Raw genomic sequence first — 14263 nt, forward strand, 5'->3', positions numbered from 1 at the left:
GGGGGGAGGGTTTGGTTTGGCTTTGCTTTGCTTTGCTTTGCTTTGCTTTGCTTTGCTTTGCTTCGCTTCGCTTCTGGGGGGGGGAGGAGGACGGGGTGTCTTGGATCTATGTTGTTTGACAAATATTCATTGCTGCTGCTGCTGCTGCTGCTGCTGCTGCTGCTGCTGCAGCACAAATGTTTGCATGGAATGGCCTAGGCTGCTCCTTGCTGCAGGTGCTGGCTGCAGCGGCTCAGATACTAGGCCTCAGGTACTGTGTTGCTTGCTGCACCAATGACCAAGCTGCTCTCTCCACAAGGGTGACAGTTGTCCTGGGACAGGGCTAGTTGCCCCCAGCGCGCCATTGCAACTCATACTTACCTGGCAGGGGAGTTTTAAGCCATGCTCCAGCAGGTGGCTCTCCCAGGGCGAGGCTAGCTCATTGCACTTGGAGCTAGCTGACCTCTGCGATTTCCCCACATGCGGGAAACTCGACTGCACAATTTCTGGTAGTGGGGGACTGCGTGCGCGCTCTCCCCTGTTTTTGGATGGTTACAAAAAACAGAAACAGGTGTTTGTTCAGACAAGCTGCTGCTATTCCCACTGCTTGGGCTTTGGGCATGGTCAATAACTGCTGGCAAAAAGGAGCACCATGTACAATAAATAGCCAGCTAGCAACATCTCAAACAGGGACAAATGACAATGATGTACCTGCACAGACGTTTAGGAATAAGTTCACAGGTGGATTGGGAAATAGGGAAACAAATACTGTGTACTGTATATATATATTTATGAAAAAAACAGCACATTTACAATCAAATCTGGATTTGAAAAAATGGACGGTCCTTGCTTGCAGGATATGATATGGGGTTTTTATTTCACCCCCTCCCCACCCTAGTTCTACATGGTATGTCTGGGTCTCTGTAGCCAGACAACCCCCTGTGATGATATCACAAAGGGAGTGTACAGTACGTTCTAGAGTTTCTAGGCTCCAAAGTAACAAAGAGCAGCATTTAAAAGCAACAGATTGCAGACTATCTGCTGAGCTGTGCAAAAAACAATCTCTATCTATCTATCTATCTATCTATCTATCTATCTATCTATCTCTATCCATGGAGCAGCAGACAGTGTTAGCTTGCTTCTATATTTATGCAAATGCCAGGTAAGCAGCCATGCTGGTAAGGGCCAAAGTGTCACGTTTGGCAGCAGGACAGGGCACCTCTCCCTTTTTATGCAGCAGCAGCAGGTGTCAGTGGAGGTCAGAAAAAGAGAGTGCCAGCAGGTAGGGGAGATGTAGAAAGCCACCCCAGAAATATGGTGTCCCCCTGTCTCTCCGGCAGCTGAAATGACAGAGCTGAGCGGTGTTCAAAGTGATTGCTTCTTTCTTTTAAAACCAAGAAGAAGTACCTTACGGCGAAGCTTGGCTGCTCTGGGTGCTTGTTGGATGGGGGGGAGGGTTTGGTTTGGCTTTGCTTTGCTTTGCTTTGCTTTGCTTTGCTTTGCTTTGCTTGCTTGCTTGCTTCGCTTCGCTTCTGGGGGGGGGAGGAGGACGGGGTGTCTTGGATCTATGTTGTTTGACAAATATTCATTGCTGCTGCTGCTGCTGCTGCTGCTGCTGCTGCTGCAGCACAAATGTTTGCATGGAATGGCCTAGGCTGCTCCTTGCTGCAGGTGCTGGCTGCAGCGGCTCAGATACTAGGCCTCAGGTACTGTGTTGCTTGCTGCACCAATGACCAAGCTGCTCTCTCCACAAGGGTGACAGTTGTCCTGGGACAGGGCTAGTTGCCCCCAGCGCGCCATTGCAACTCATACTTACCTGGCAGGGGAGTTTTAAGCCATGCTCCAGCAGGTGGCTCTCCCAGGGCGAGGCTAGCTCATTGCACTTGGAGCTAGCTGACCTCTGCGATTTCCCCACATGCGGGAAACTCGACTGCACAATTTCTGGTAGTGGGGGACTGCGTGCGCGCTCTCCCCTGTTTTTGGATGGTTACAAAAAACAGAAACAGGTGTTTGTTCAGACAAGCTGCTGCTATTCCCACTGCTTGGGCTTTGGGCATGGTCAATAACTGCTGGCAAAAAGGAGCACCATGTACAATAAATAGCCAGCTAGCAACATCTCAAACAGGGACAAATGACAATGATGTACCTGCACAGACGTTTAGGAATAAGTTCACAGGTGGATTGGGAAATAGGGAAACAAATACTGTGTACTGTATATATATATTTATGAAAAAAACAGCACATTTACAATCAAATCTGGATTTGAAAAAATGGACGGTCCTTGCTTGCAGGATATGATATGGGGTTTTTATTTCACCCCCTCCCCACCCTAGTTCTACATGGTATGTCTGGGTCTCTGTAGCCAGACAACCCCCTGTGATGATATCACAAAGGGAGTGTACAGTACGTTCTAGAGTTTCTAGGCTCCAAAGTAACAAAGAGCAGCATTTAAAAGCAACAGATTGCAGACTATCTGCTGAGCTGTGCAAAAAACAATCTCTATCTATCTATCTATCTATCTATCTATCTATCTATCTATCTATCTCTATCCATGGAGCAGCAGACAGTGTTAGCTTGCTTCTATATTTATGCAAATGCCAGGTAAGCAGCCATGCTGGTAAGGGCCAAAGTGTCACGTTTGGCAGCAGGACAGGGCACCTCTCCCTTTTTATGCAGCAGCAGCAGGTGTCAGTGGAGGTCAGAAAAAGAGAGTGCCAGCAGGTAGGGGAGATGTAGAAAGCCACCCCAGAAATATGGTGTCCCCCTGTCTCTCCGGCAGCTGAAATGACAGAGCTGAGCGGTGTTCAAAGTGATTGCTTCTTTCTTTTAAAACCAAGAAGAAGTACCTTACGGCGAAGCTTGGCTGCTCTGGGTGCTTGTTGGATGGGGGGGAGGGTTTGGTTTGGCTTTGCTTTGCTTTGCTTTGCTTTGCTTTGCTTTGCTTTGCTTCGCTTCGCTTCTGGGGGGGGGAGGAGGACGGGGTGTCTTGGATCTATGTTGTTTGACAAATATTCATTGCTGCTGCTGCTGCTGCTGCTGCTGCTGCTGCTGCTGCAGCACAAATGTTTGCATGGAATGGCCTAGGCTGCTCCTTGCTGCAGGTGCTGGCTGCAGCGGCTCAGATACTAGGCCTCAGGTACTGTGTTGCTTGCTGCACCAATGACCAAGCTGCTCTCTCCACAAGGGTGACAGTTGTCCTGGGACAGGGCTAGTTGCCCCCAGCGCGCCATTGCAACTCATACTTACCTGGCAGGGGAGTTTTAAGCCATGCTCCAGCAGGTGGCTCTCCCAGGGCGAGGCTAGCTCATTGCACTTGGAGCTAGCTGACCTCTGCGATTTCCCCACATGCGGGAAACTCGACTGCACAATTTCTGGTAGTGGGGGACTGCGTGCGCGCTCTCCCCTGTTTTTGGATGGTTACAAAAAACAGAAACAGGTGTTTGTTCAGACAAGCTGCTGCTATTCCCACTGCTTGGGCTTTGGGCATGGTCAATAACTGCTGGCAAAAAGGAGCACCATGTACAATAAATAGCCAGCTAGCAACATCTCAAACAGGGACAAATGACAATGATGTACCTGCACAGACGTTTAGGAATAAGTTCACAGGTGGATTGGGAAATAGGGAAACAAATACTGTGTACTGTATATATATATTTATGAAAAAAACAGCACATTTACAATCAAATCTGGATTTGAAAAAATGGACGGTCCTTGCTTGCAGGATATGATATGGGGTTTTTATTTCACCCCCTCCCCACCCTAGTTCTACATGGTATGTCTGGGTCTCTGTAGCCAGACAACCCCCTGTGATGATATCACAAAGGGAGTGTACAGTACGTTCTAGAGTTTCTAGGCTCCAAAGTAACAAAGAGCAGCATTTAAAAGCAACAGATTGCAGACTATCTGCTGAGCTGTGCAAAAAACAATCTCTATCTATCTATCTATCTATCTATCTATCTATCTATCTATCTATCTCTATCCATGGAGCAGCAGACAGTGTTAGCTTGCTTCTATATTTATGCAAATGCCAGGTAAGCAGCCATGCTGGTAAGGGCCAAAGTGTCACGTTTGGCAGCAGGACAGGGCACCTCTCCCTTTTTATGCAGCAGCAGCAGGTGTCAGTGGAGGTCAGAAAAAGAGAGTGCCAGCAGGTAGGGGAGATGTAGAAAGCCACCCCAGAAATATGGTGTCCCCCTGTCTCTCCGGCAGCTGAAATGACAGAGCTGAGCGGTGTTCAAAGTGATTGCTTCTTTCTTTTAAAACCAAGAAGAAGTACCTTACGGCGAAGCTTGGCTGCTCTGGGTGCTTGTTGGATGGGGGGGAGGGTTTGGTTTGGCTTTGCTTTGCTTTGCTTTGCTTTGCTTTGCTTTGCTTTGCTTCGCTTCGCTTCTGGGGGGGGGAGGAGGACGGGGTGTCTTGGATCTATGTTGTTTGACAAATATTCATTGCTGCTGCTGCTGCTGCTGCTGCTGCTGCTGCTGCAGCACAAATGTTTGCATGGAATGGCCTAGGCTGCTCCTTGCTGCAGGTGCTGGCTGCAGCGGCTCAGATACTAGGCCTCAGGTACTGTGTTGCTTGCTGCACCAATGACCAAGCTGCTCTCTCCACAAGGGTGACAGTTGTCCTGGGACAGGGCTAGTTGCCCCCAGCGCGCCATTGCAACTCATACTTACCTGGCAGGGGAGTTTTAAGCCATGCTCCAGCAGGTGGCTCTCCCAGGGCGAGGCTAGCTCATTGCACTTGGAGCTAGCTGACCTCTGCGATTTCCCCACATGCGGGAAACTCGACTGCACAATTTCTGGTAGTGGGGGACTGCGTGCGCGCTCTCCCCTGTTTTTGGATGGTTACAAAAAACAGAAACAGGTGTTTGTTCAGACAAGCTGCTGCTATTCCCACTGCTTGGGCTTTGGGCATGGTCAATAACTGCTGGCAAAAAGGAGCACCATGTACAATAAATAGCCAGCTAGCAACATCTCAAACAGGGACAAATGACAATGATGTACCTGCACAGACGTTTAGGAATAAGTTCACAGGTGGATTGGGAAATAGGGAAACAAATACTGTGTACTGTATATATATATTTATGAAAAAAACAGCACATTTACAATCAAATCTGGATTTGAAAAAATGGACGGTCCTTGCTTGCAGGATATGATATGGGGTTTTTATTTCACCCCCTCCCCACCCTAGTTCTACATGGTATGTCTGGGTCTCTGTAGCCAGACAACCCCCTGTGATGATATCACAAAGGGAGTGTACAGTACGTTCTAGAGTTTCTAGGCTCCAAAGTAACAAAGAGCAGCATTTAAAAGCAACAGATTGCAGACTATCTGCTGAGCTGTGCAAAAAACAATCTCTATCTATCTATCTATCTATCTATCTATCTATCTATCTATCTATCCATGGAGCAGCAGACAGTGTTAGCTTGCTTCTATATTTATGCAAATGCCAGGTAAGCAGCCATGCTGGTAAGGGCCAAAGTGTCACGTTTGGCAGCAGGACAGGGCACCTCTCCCTTTTTATGCAGCAGCAGCAGGTGTCAGTGGAGGTCAGAAAAAGAGAGTGCCAGCAGGTAGGGGAGATGTAGAAAGCCACCCCAGAAATATGGTGTCCCCCTGTCTCTCCGGCAGCTGAAATGACAGAGCTGAGCGGTGTTCAAAGTGATTGCTTCTTTCTTTTAAAACCAAGAAGAAGTACCTTACGGCGAAGCTTGGCTGCTCTGGGTGCTTGTTGGATGGGGGGGAGGGTTTGGTTTGGCTTTGCTTTGCTTTGCTTTGCTTTGCTTTGCTTTGCTTCGCTTCGCTTCTGGGGGGGGGAGGAGGACGGGGTGTCTTGGATCTATGTTGTTTGACAAATATTCATTGCTGCTGCTGCTGCTGCTGCTGCTGCTGCTGCTGCTAGCACAAATGTTTGCATGGAATGGCCTAGGCTGCTCCTTGCTGCAGGTGCTGGCTGCAGCGGCTCAGATACTAGGCCTCAGGTACTGTGTTGCTTGCTGCACCAATGACCAAGCTGCTCTCTCCACAAGGGTGACAGTTGTCCTGGGACAGGGCTAGTTGCCCCCAGCGCGCCATTGCAACTCATACTTACCTGGCAGGGGAGTTTTAAGCCATGCTCCAGCAGGTGGCTCTCCCAGGGCGAGGCTAGCTCATTGCACTTGGAGCTAGCTGACCTCTGCGATTTCCCCACATGCGGGAAACTCGACTGCACAATTTCTGGTAGTGGGGGACTGCGTGCGCGCTCTCCCCTGTTTTTGGATGGTTACAAAAAACAGAAACAGGTGTTTGTTCAGACAAGCTGCTGCTATTCCCACTGCTTGGGCTTTGGGCATGGTCAATAACTGCTGGCAAAAAGGAGCACCATGTACAATAAATAGCCAGCTAGCAACATCTCAAACAGGGACAAATGACAATGATGTACCTGCACAGACGTTTAGGAATAAGTTCACAGGTGGATTGGGAAATAGGGAAACAAATACTGTGTACTGTATATATATATTTATGAAAAAAACAGCACATTTACAATCAAATCTGGATTTGAAAAAATGGACGGTCCTTGCTTGCAGGATATGATATGGGGTTTTTATTTCACCCCCTCCCCACCCTAGTTCTACATGGTATGTCTGGGTCTCTGTAGCCAGACAACCCCCTGTGATGATATCACAAAGGGAGTGTACAGTACGTTCTAGAGTTTCTAGGCTCCAAAGTAACAAAGAGCAGCATTTAAAAGCAACAGATTGCAGACTATCTGCTGAGCTGTGCAAAAAACAATCTCTATCTATCTATCTATCTATCTATCTATCTATCTATCTATCTATCTCTATCCATGGAGCAGCAGACAGTGTTAGCTTGCTTCTATATTTATGCAAATGCCAGGTAAGCAGCCATGCTGGTAAGGGCCAAAGTGTCACGTTTGGCAGCAGGACAGGGCACCTCTCCCTTTTTATGCAGCAGCAGCAGGTGTCAGTGGAGGTCAGAAAAAGAGAGTGCCAGCAGGTAGGGGAGATGTAGAAAGCCACCCCAGAAATATGGTGTCCCCCTGTCTCTCCGGCAGCTGAAATGACAGAGCTGAGCGGTGTTCAAAGTGATTGCTTCTTTCTTTTAAAACCAAGAAGAAGTACCTTACGGCGAAGCTTGGCTGCTCTGGGTGCTTGTTGGATGGGGGGGAGGGTTTGGTTTGGCTTTGCTTTGCTTTGCTTTGCTTTGCTTTGCTTTGCTTTGCTTCGCTTCGCTTCTGGGGGGGGGAGGAGGACGGGGTGTCTTGGATCTATGTTGTTTGACAAATATTCATTGCTGCTGCTGCTGCTGCTGCTGCTGCTGCTGCTGCTGCAGCACAAATGTTTGCATGGAATGGCCTAGGCTGCTCCTTGCTGCAGGTGCTGGCTGCAGCGGCTCAGATACTAGGCCTCAGGTACTGTGTTGCTTGCTGCACCAATGACCAAGCTGCTCTCTCCACAAGGGTGACAGTTGTCCTGGGACAGGGCTAGTTGCCCCCAGCGCGCCATTGCAACTCATACTTACCTGGCAGGGGAGTTTTAAGCCATGCTCCAGCAGGTGGCTCTCCCAGGGCGAGGCTAGCTCATTGCACTTGGAGCTAGCTGACCTCTGCGATTTCCCCACATGCGGGAAACTCGACTGCACAATTTCTGGTAGTGGGGGACTGCGTGCGCGCTCTCCCCTGTTTTTGGATGGTTACAAAAAACAGAAACAGGTGTTTGTTCAGACAAGCTGCTGCTATTCCCACTGCTTGGGCTTTGGGCATGGTCAATAACTGCTGGCAAAAAGGAGCACCATGTACAATAAATAGCCAGCTAGCAACATCTCAAACAGGGACAAATGACAATGATGTACCTGCACAGACGTTTAGGAATAAGTTCACAGGTGGATTGGGAAATAGGGAAACAAATACTGTGTACTGTATATATATATTTATGAAAAAAACAGCACATTTACAATCAAATCTGGATTTGAAAAAATGGACGGTCCTTGCTTGCAGGATATGATATGGGGTTTTTATTTCACCCCCTCCCCACCCTAGTTCTACATGGTATGTCTGGGTCTCTGTAGCCAGACAACCCCCTGTGATGATATCACAAAGGGAGTGTACAGTACGTTCTAGAGTTTCTAGGCTCCAAAGTAACAAAGAGCAGCATTTAAAAGCAACAGATTGCAGACTATCTGCTGAGCTGTGCAAAAAACAATCTCTATCTATCTATCTATCTATCTATCTATCTATCTATCTATCTCTATCCATGGAGCAGCAGACAGTGTTAGCTTGCTTCTATATTTATGCAAATGCCAGGTAAGCAGCCATGCTGGTAAGGGCCAAAGTGTCACGTTTGGCAGCAGGACAGGGCACCTCTCCCTTTTTATGCAGCAGCAGCAGGTGTCAGTGGAGGTCAGAAAAAGAGAGTGCCAGCAGGTAGGGGAGATGTAGAAAGCCACCCCAGAAATATGGTGTCCCCCTGTCTCTCCGGCAGCTGAAATGACAGAGCTGAGCGGTGTTCAAAGTGATTGCTTCTTTCTTTTAAAACCAAGAAGAAGTACCTTACGGCGAAGCTTGGCTGCTCTGGGTGCTTGTTGGATGGGGGGGAGGGTTTGGTTTGGCTTTGCTTTGCTTTGCTTTGCTTTGCTTTGCTTTGCTTCGCTCGCTTCGCTTCTGGGGGGGGGAGGAGGACGGGGTGTCTTGGATCTATGTTGTTTGACAAATATTCATTGCTGCTGCTGCTGCTGCTGCTGCTGCTGCTGCTGCTGCAGCACAAATGTTTGCATGGAATGGCCTAGGCTGCTCCTTGCTGCAGGTGCTGGCTGCAGCGGCTCAGATACTAGGCCTCAGGTACTGTGTTGCTTGCTGCACCAATGACCAAGCTGCTCTCTCCACAAGGGTGACAGTTGTCCTGGGACAGGGCTAGTTGCCCCCAGCGCGCCATTGCAACTCATACTTACCTGGCAGGGGAGTTTTAAGCCATGCTCCAGCAGGTGGCTCTCCCAGGGCGAGGCTAGCTCATTGCACTTGGAGCTAGCTGACCTCTGCGATTTCCCCACATGCGGGAAACTCGACTGCACAATTTCTGGTAGTGGGGGACTGCGTGCGCGCTCTCCCCTGTTTTTGGATGGTTACAAAAAACAGAAACAGGTGTTTGTTCAGACAAGCTGCTGCTATTCCCACTGCTTGGGCTTTGGGCATGGTCAATAACTGCTGGCAAAAAGGAGCACCATGTACAATAAATAGCCAGCTAGCAACATCTCAAACAGGGACAAATGACAATGATGTACCTGCACAGACGTTTAGGAATAAGTTCACAGGTGGATTGGGAAATAGGGAAACAAATACTGTGTACTGTATATATATATTTATGAAAAAAACAGCACATTTACAATCAAATCTGGATTTGAAAAAATGGACGGTCCTTGCTTGCAGGATATGATATGGGGTTTTTATTTCACCCCCTCCCCACCCTAGTTCTACATGGTATGTCTGGGTCTCTGTAGCCAGACAACCCCCTGTGATGATATCACAAAGGGAGTGTACAGTACGTTCTAGAGTTTCTAGGCTCCAAAGTAACAAAGAGCAGCATTTAAAAGCAACAGATTGCAGACTATCTGCTGAGCTGTGCAAAAAACAATCTCTATCTATCTATCTATCTATCTATCTATCTATCTATCTATCTATCTCTATCCATGGAGCAGCAGACAGTGTTAGCTTGCTTCTATATTTATGCAAATGCCAGGTAAGCAGCCATGCTGGTAAGGGCCAAAGTGTCACGTTTGGCAGCAGGACAGGGCACCTCTCCCTTTTTATGCAGCAGCAGCAGGTGTCAGTGGAGGTCAGAAAAAGAGAGTGCCAGCAGGTAGGGGAGATGTAGAAAGCCACCCCAGAAATATGGTGTCCCCCTGTCTCTCCGGCAGCTGAAATGACAGAGCTGAGCGGTGTTCAAAGTGATTGCTTCTTTCTTTTAAAACCAAGAAGAAGTACCTTACGGCGAAGCTTGGCTGCTCTGGGTGCTTGTTGGATGGGGGGGAGGGTTTGGTTTGGCTTTGCTTTGCTTTGCTTTGCTTTGCTTTGCTTTGCTTCGCTTCGCTTCGCTTCTGGGGGGGGGAGGAGGACGGGGTGTCTTGGATCTATGTTGTTTGACAAATATTCATTGCTGCTGCTGCTGCTGCTGCTGCTGCTGCTGCTGCTGCAGCACAAATGTTTGCATGGAATGGCCTAGGCTGCTCCTTGCTGCAGGTGCTGGCTGCAGCGGCTCAGATACTAGGCCTCAGGTACTGTGTTGCTTGCTGCACCAATGACCAAGCTGCTCTCTCCACAAGGGTGACAGTTGTCCTGGGACAGGGCTAGTTGCCCCCAGCGCGCCATTGCAACTCATACTTACCTGGCAGGGGAGTTTTAAGCCATGCTCCAGCAGGTGGCTCTCCCAGGGCGAGGCTAGCTCATTGCACTTGGAGCTAGCTGACCTCTGCGATTTCCCCACATGCGGGAAACTCGACTGCACAATTTCTGGTAGTGGGGGACTGCGTGCGCGCTCTCCCCTGTTTTTGGATGGTTACAAAAAACAGAAACAGGTGTTTGTTCAGACAAGCTGCTGCTATTCCCACTGCTTGGGCTTTGGGCATGGTCAATAACTGCTGGCAAAAAGGAGCACCATGTACAATAAATAGCCAGCTAGCAACATCTCAAACAGGGACAAATGACAATGATGTACCTGCACAGACGTTTAGGAATAAGTTCACAGGTGGATTGGGAAATAGGGAAACAAATACTGTGTACTGTATATATATATTTATGAAAAAAACAGCACATTTACAATCAAATCTGGATTTGAAAAAATGGACGGTCCTTGCTTGCAGGATATGATATGGGGTTTTTATTTCACCCCCTCCCCACCCTAGTTCTACATGGTATGTCTGGGTCTCTGTAGCCAGACAACCCCCTGTGATGATATCACAAAGGGAGTGTACAGTACGTTCTAGAGTTTCTAGGCTCCAAAGTAACAAAGAGCAGCATTTAAAAGCAACAGATTGCAGACTATCTGCTGAGCTGTGCAAAAAACAATCTCTATCTATCTATCTATCTATCTATCTATCTATCTATCTATCTATCCATGGAGCAGCAGACAGTGTTAGCTTGCTTCTATATTTATGCAAATGCCAGGTAAGCAGCCATGCTGGTAAGGGCCAAAGTGTCACGTTTGGCAGCAGGACAGGGCACCTCTCCCTTTTTATGCAGCAGCAGCAGGTGTCAGTGGAGGTCAGAAAAAGAGAGTGCCAGCAGGTAGGGGAGATGTAGAAAGCCACCCCAGAAATATGGTGTCCCCCTGTCTCTCCGGCAGCTGAAATGACAGAGCTGAGCGGTGTTCAAAGTGATTGCTTCTTTCTTTTAAAACCAAGAAGAAGTACCTTACGGCGAAGCTTGGCTGCTCTGGGTGCTTGTTGGATGGGGGGGAGGGTTTGGTTTGGCTTTGCTTTGCTTTGCTTTGCTTTGCTTTGCTTTGCTTCGCTTCGCTTCTGGGGGGGGGAGGAGGACGGGGTGTCTTGGATCTATGTTGTTTGACAAATATTCATTGCTGCTGCTGCTGCTGCTGCTGCTGCTGCTGCTGCTGCAGCACAAATGTTTGCATGGAATGGCCTAGGCTGCTCCTTGCTGCAGGTGCTGGCTGCAGCGGCTCAGATACTAGGCCTCAGGTACTGTGTTGCTTGCTGCACCAATGACCAAGCTGCTCTCTCCACAAGGGTGACAGTTGTCCTGGGACAGGGCTAGTTGCCCCCAGCGCGCCATTGCAACTCATACTTACCTGGCAGGGGAGTTTTAAGCCATGCTCCAGCAGGTGGCTCTCCCAGGGCGAGGCTAGCTCATTGCACTTGGAGCTAGCTGACCTCTGCGATTTCCCCACATGCGGGAAACTCGACTGCACAATTTCTGGTAGTGGGGGACTGCGTGCGCGCTCTCCCCTGTTTTTGGATGGTTACAAAAAACAGAAACAGGTGTTTGTTCAGACAAGCTGCTGCTATTCCCACTGCTTGGGCTTTGGGCATGGTCAATAACTGCTGGCAAAAAGGAGCACCATGTACAATAAATAGCCAGCTAGCAACATCTCAAACAGGGACAAATGACAATGATGTACCTGCACAGACGTTTAGGAATAAGTTCACAGGTGGATTGGGAAATAGGGAAACAAATACTGTGTACTGTATATATATATTTATGAAAAAAACAGCACATTTACAATCAAATCTGGATTTGAAAAAATGGACGGTCCTTGCTTGCAGGATATGATATGGGGTTTTTATTTCACCCCCTCCCCACCCTAGTTCTACATGGTATGTCTGGGTCTCTGTAGCCAGACAACCCCCTGTGATGATATCACAAAGGGAGTGTACAGTACGTTCTAGAGTTTCTAGGCTCCAAAGTAACAAAGAGCAGCATTTAAAAGCAACAGATTGCAGACTATCTGCTGAGCTGTGCAAAAAACAATCTCTATCTATCTATCTATCTATCTATCTATCTATCTATCTATCTATCTCTATCCATGGAGCAGCAGACAGTGTTAGCTTGCTTCTATATTTATGCAAATGCCAGGTAAGCAGCCATGCTGGTAAGGGCCAAAGTGTCACGTTTGGCAGCAGGACAGGGCACCTCTCCCTTTTTATGCAGCAGCAGCAGGTGTCAGTGGAGGTCAGAAAAAGAGAGTGCCAGCAGGTAGGGGAGATGTAGAAAGCCACCCCAGAAATATGGTGTCCCCCTGTCTCTCCGGCAGCTGAAATGACAGAGCTGAGCGGTGTTCAAAGTGATTGCTTCTTTCTTTTAAAACCAAGAAGAAGTACCTTACGGCGAAGCTTGGCTGCTCTGGGTGCTTGTTGGATGGGGGGGAGGGTTTGGTTTGGCTTTGCTTTGCTTTGCTTTGCTTTGCTTTGCTTTGCTTCGCTTCGCTTCTGGGGGGGGGAGGAGGACGGGGTGTCTTGGATCTATGTTGTTTGACAAATATTCATTGCTGCTGCTGCTGCTGCTGCTGCTGCTGCTGCTGCTGCAGCACAAATGTTTGCATGGAATGGCCTAGGCTGCTCCTTGCTGCAGGTGCTGGCTGCAGCGGCTCAGATACTAGGCCTCAGGTACTGTGTTGCTTGCTGCACCAATGACCAAGCTGCTCTCTCCACAAGGGTGACAGTTGTCCTGGGACAGGGCTAGTTGCCCCCAGCGCGCCATTGCAACTCATACTTACCTGGCAGGGGAGTTTTAAGCCATGCTCCAGCAGGTGGCTCTCCCAGGGCGAGGCTAGCTCATTGCACTTGGAGCTAGCTGACCTCTGCGATTTCCCCACATGCGGGAAACTCGACTGCACAATTTCTGGTAGTGGGGGACTGCGTGCGCGCTCTCCCCTGTTTTTGGATGGTTACAAAAAACAGAAACAGGTGTTTGTTCAGACAAGCTGCTGCTATTCCCACTGCTTGGGCTTTGGGCATGGTCAATAACTGCTGGCAAAAAGGAGCACCATGTACAATAAATAGCCAGCTAGCAACATCTCAAACAGGGACAAATGACAATGATGTACCTGCACAGACGTTTAGGAATAAGTTCACAGGTGGATTGGGAAATAGGGAAACAAATACTGTGTACTGTATATATATATTTATGAAAAAAACAGCACATTTACAATCAAATCTGGATTTGAAAAAATGGACGGTCCTTGCTTGCAGGATATGATATGGGGTTTTTATTTCACCCCCTCCCCACCCTAGTTCTACATGGTATGTCTGGGTCTCTGTAGCCAGACAACCCCCTGTGATGATATCACAAAGGGAGTGTACAGTACGTTCTAGAGTTTCTAGGCTCCAAAGTAACAAAGAGCAGCATTTAAAAGCAACAGATTGCAGACTATCTGCTGAGCTGTGCAAAAAACAATCTCTATCTATCTATCTATCTATCTATCTATCTATCTATCTATCTCTATCCATGGAGCAGCAGACAGTGTTAGCTTGCTTCTATATTTATGCAAATGCCAGGTAAGCAGCCATGCTGGTAAGGGCCAAAGTGTCACGTTTGGCAGCAGGACAGGGCACCTCTCCCTTTTTATGCAGCAGCAGCAGGTGTCAGTGGAGGTCAGAAAAAGAGAGTGCCAGCAGGTAGGGGAGATGTAGAAAGCCACCCCAGAAATATGGTGTCCCCCTGTCTCTCCGGCAGCTGAAATGACAGAGCTGAGCGGTGTTCAAAGTGATTGCTTCTTTCTTTTAAAACCAAGAAGAAGTACCTTACGGCGAAGCTTGGCTGCTCTGGGTGCTTGTTGGAT

At 48.4% G+C, this 14263-nt stretch overlaps 10 non-coding genes across 10 annotated transcripts; all 10 read left to right on the forward strand.

Annotated features, from left to right (window-relative positions):
• Nucleotides 1–352: 352 nt before the first annotated feature.
• Nucleotides 353–520, forward strand: LOC142476653 (U1 spliceosomal RNA). Its single transcript, XR_012791860.1, has one exon. It is a non-coding gene; the product is annotated as a U1 spliceosomal RNA (small nuclear RNA).
• A 1267-nt stretch (nucleotides 521–1787) lies between these two features.
• On the forward strand, nucleotides 1788–1955 carry LOC142476665 (U1 spliceosomal RNA). The gene has a single exon (XR_012791872.1). It is a non-coding gene; the product is annotated as a U1 spliceosomal RNA (small nuclear RNA).
• Nucleotides 1956–3217: 1262 nt separating this feature from the next.
• Nucleotides 3218–3385, forward strand: LOC142476676 (U1 spliceosomal RNA). Its single transcript, XR_012791883.1, has one exon. It is a non-coding gene; the product is annotated as a U1 spliceosomal RNA (small nuclear RNA).
• Nucleotides 3386–4644: 1259 nt separating this feature from the next.
• LOC142476687 (U1 spliceosomal RNA) lies at nucleotides 4645–4812 on the forward strand. The gene has a single exon (XR_012791894.1). It is a non-coding gene; the product is annotated as a U1 spliceosomal RNA (small nuclear RNA).
• A 1249-nt stretch (nucleotides 4813–6061) lies between these two features.
• Nucleotides 6062–6229, forward strand: LOC142476698 (U1 spliceosomal RNA). The gene has a single exon (XR_012791905.1). It is a non-coding gene; the product is annotated as a U1 spliceosomal RNA (small nuclear RNA).
• Nucleotides 6230–7491: 1262 nt separating this feature from the next.
• LOC142476655 (U1 spliceosomal RNA) lies at nucleotides 7492–7659 on the forward strand. Its single transcript, XR_012791862.1, has one exon. It is a non-coding gene; the product is annotated as a U1 spliceosomal RNA (small nuclear RNA).
• A 1257-nt stretch (nucleotides 7660–8916) lies between these two features.
• Nucleotides 8917–9084, forward strand: LOC142476656 (U1 spliceosomal RNA). Its single transcript, XR_012791863.1, has one exon. It is a non-coding gene; the product is annotated as a U1 spliceosomal RNA (small nuclear RNA).
• Nucleotides 9085–10346: 1262 nt separating this feature from the next.
• Nucleotides 10347–10514, forward strand: LOC142476657 (U1 spliceosomal RNA). Its single transcript, XR_012791864.1, has one exon. It is a non-coding gene; the product is annotated as a U1 spliceosomal RNA (small nuclear RNA).
• Nucleotides 10515–11765: 1251 nt separating this feature from the next.
• Nucleotides 11766–11933, forward strand: LOC142476658 (U1 spliceosomal RNA). The gene has a single exon (XR_012791865.1). It is a non-coding gene; the product is annotated as a U1 spliceosomal RNA (small nuclear RNA).
• Nucleotides 11934–13190: 1257 nt separating this feature from the next.
• LOC142476659 (U1 spliceosomal RNA) lies at nucleotides 13191–13358 on the forward strand. Its single transcript, XR_012791866.1, has one exon. It is a non-coding gene; the product is annotated as a U1 spliceosomal RNA (small nuclear RNA).
• The last annotated feature ends 905 nt before the right edge of the window (nucleotides 13359–14263 follow it).

The sequence above is a fragment of the Ascaphus truei genome, unplaced genomic scaffold, assembly GCF_040206685.1.
Source record: "Ascaphus truei isolate aAscTru1 unplaced genomic scaffold, aAscTru1.hap1 HAP1_SCAFFOLD_1643, whole genome shotgun sequence".
NCBI classification, from domain to species: Eukaryota; Metazoa; Chordata; class Amphibia; order Anura; family Ascaphidae; genus Ascaphus; species Ascaphus truei.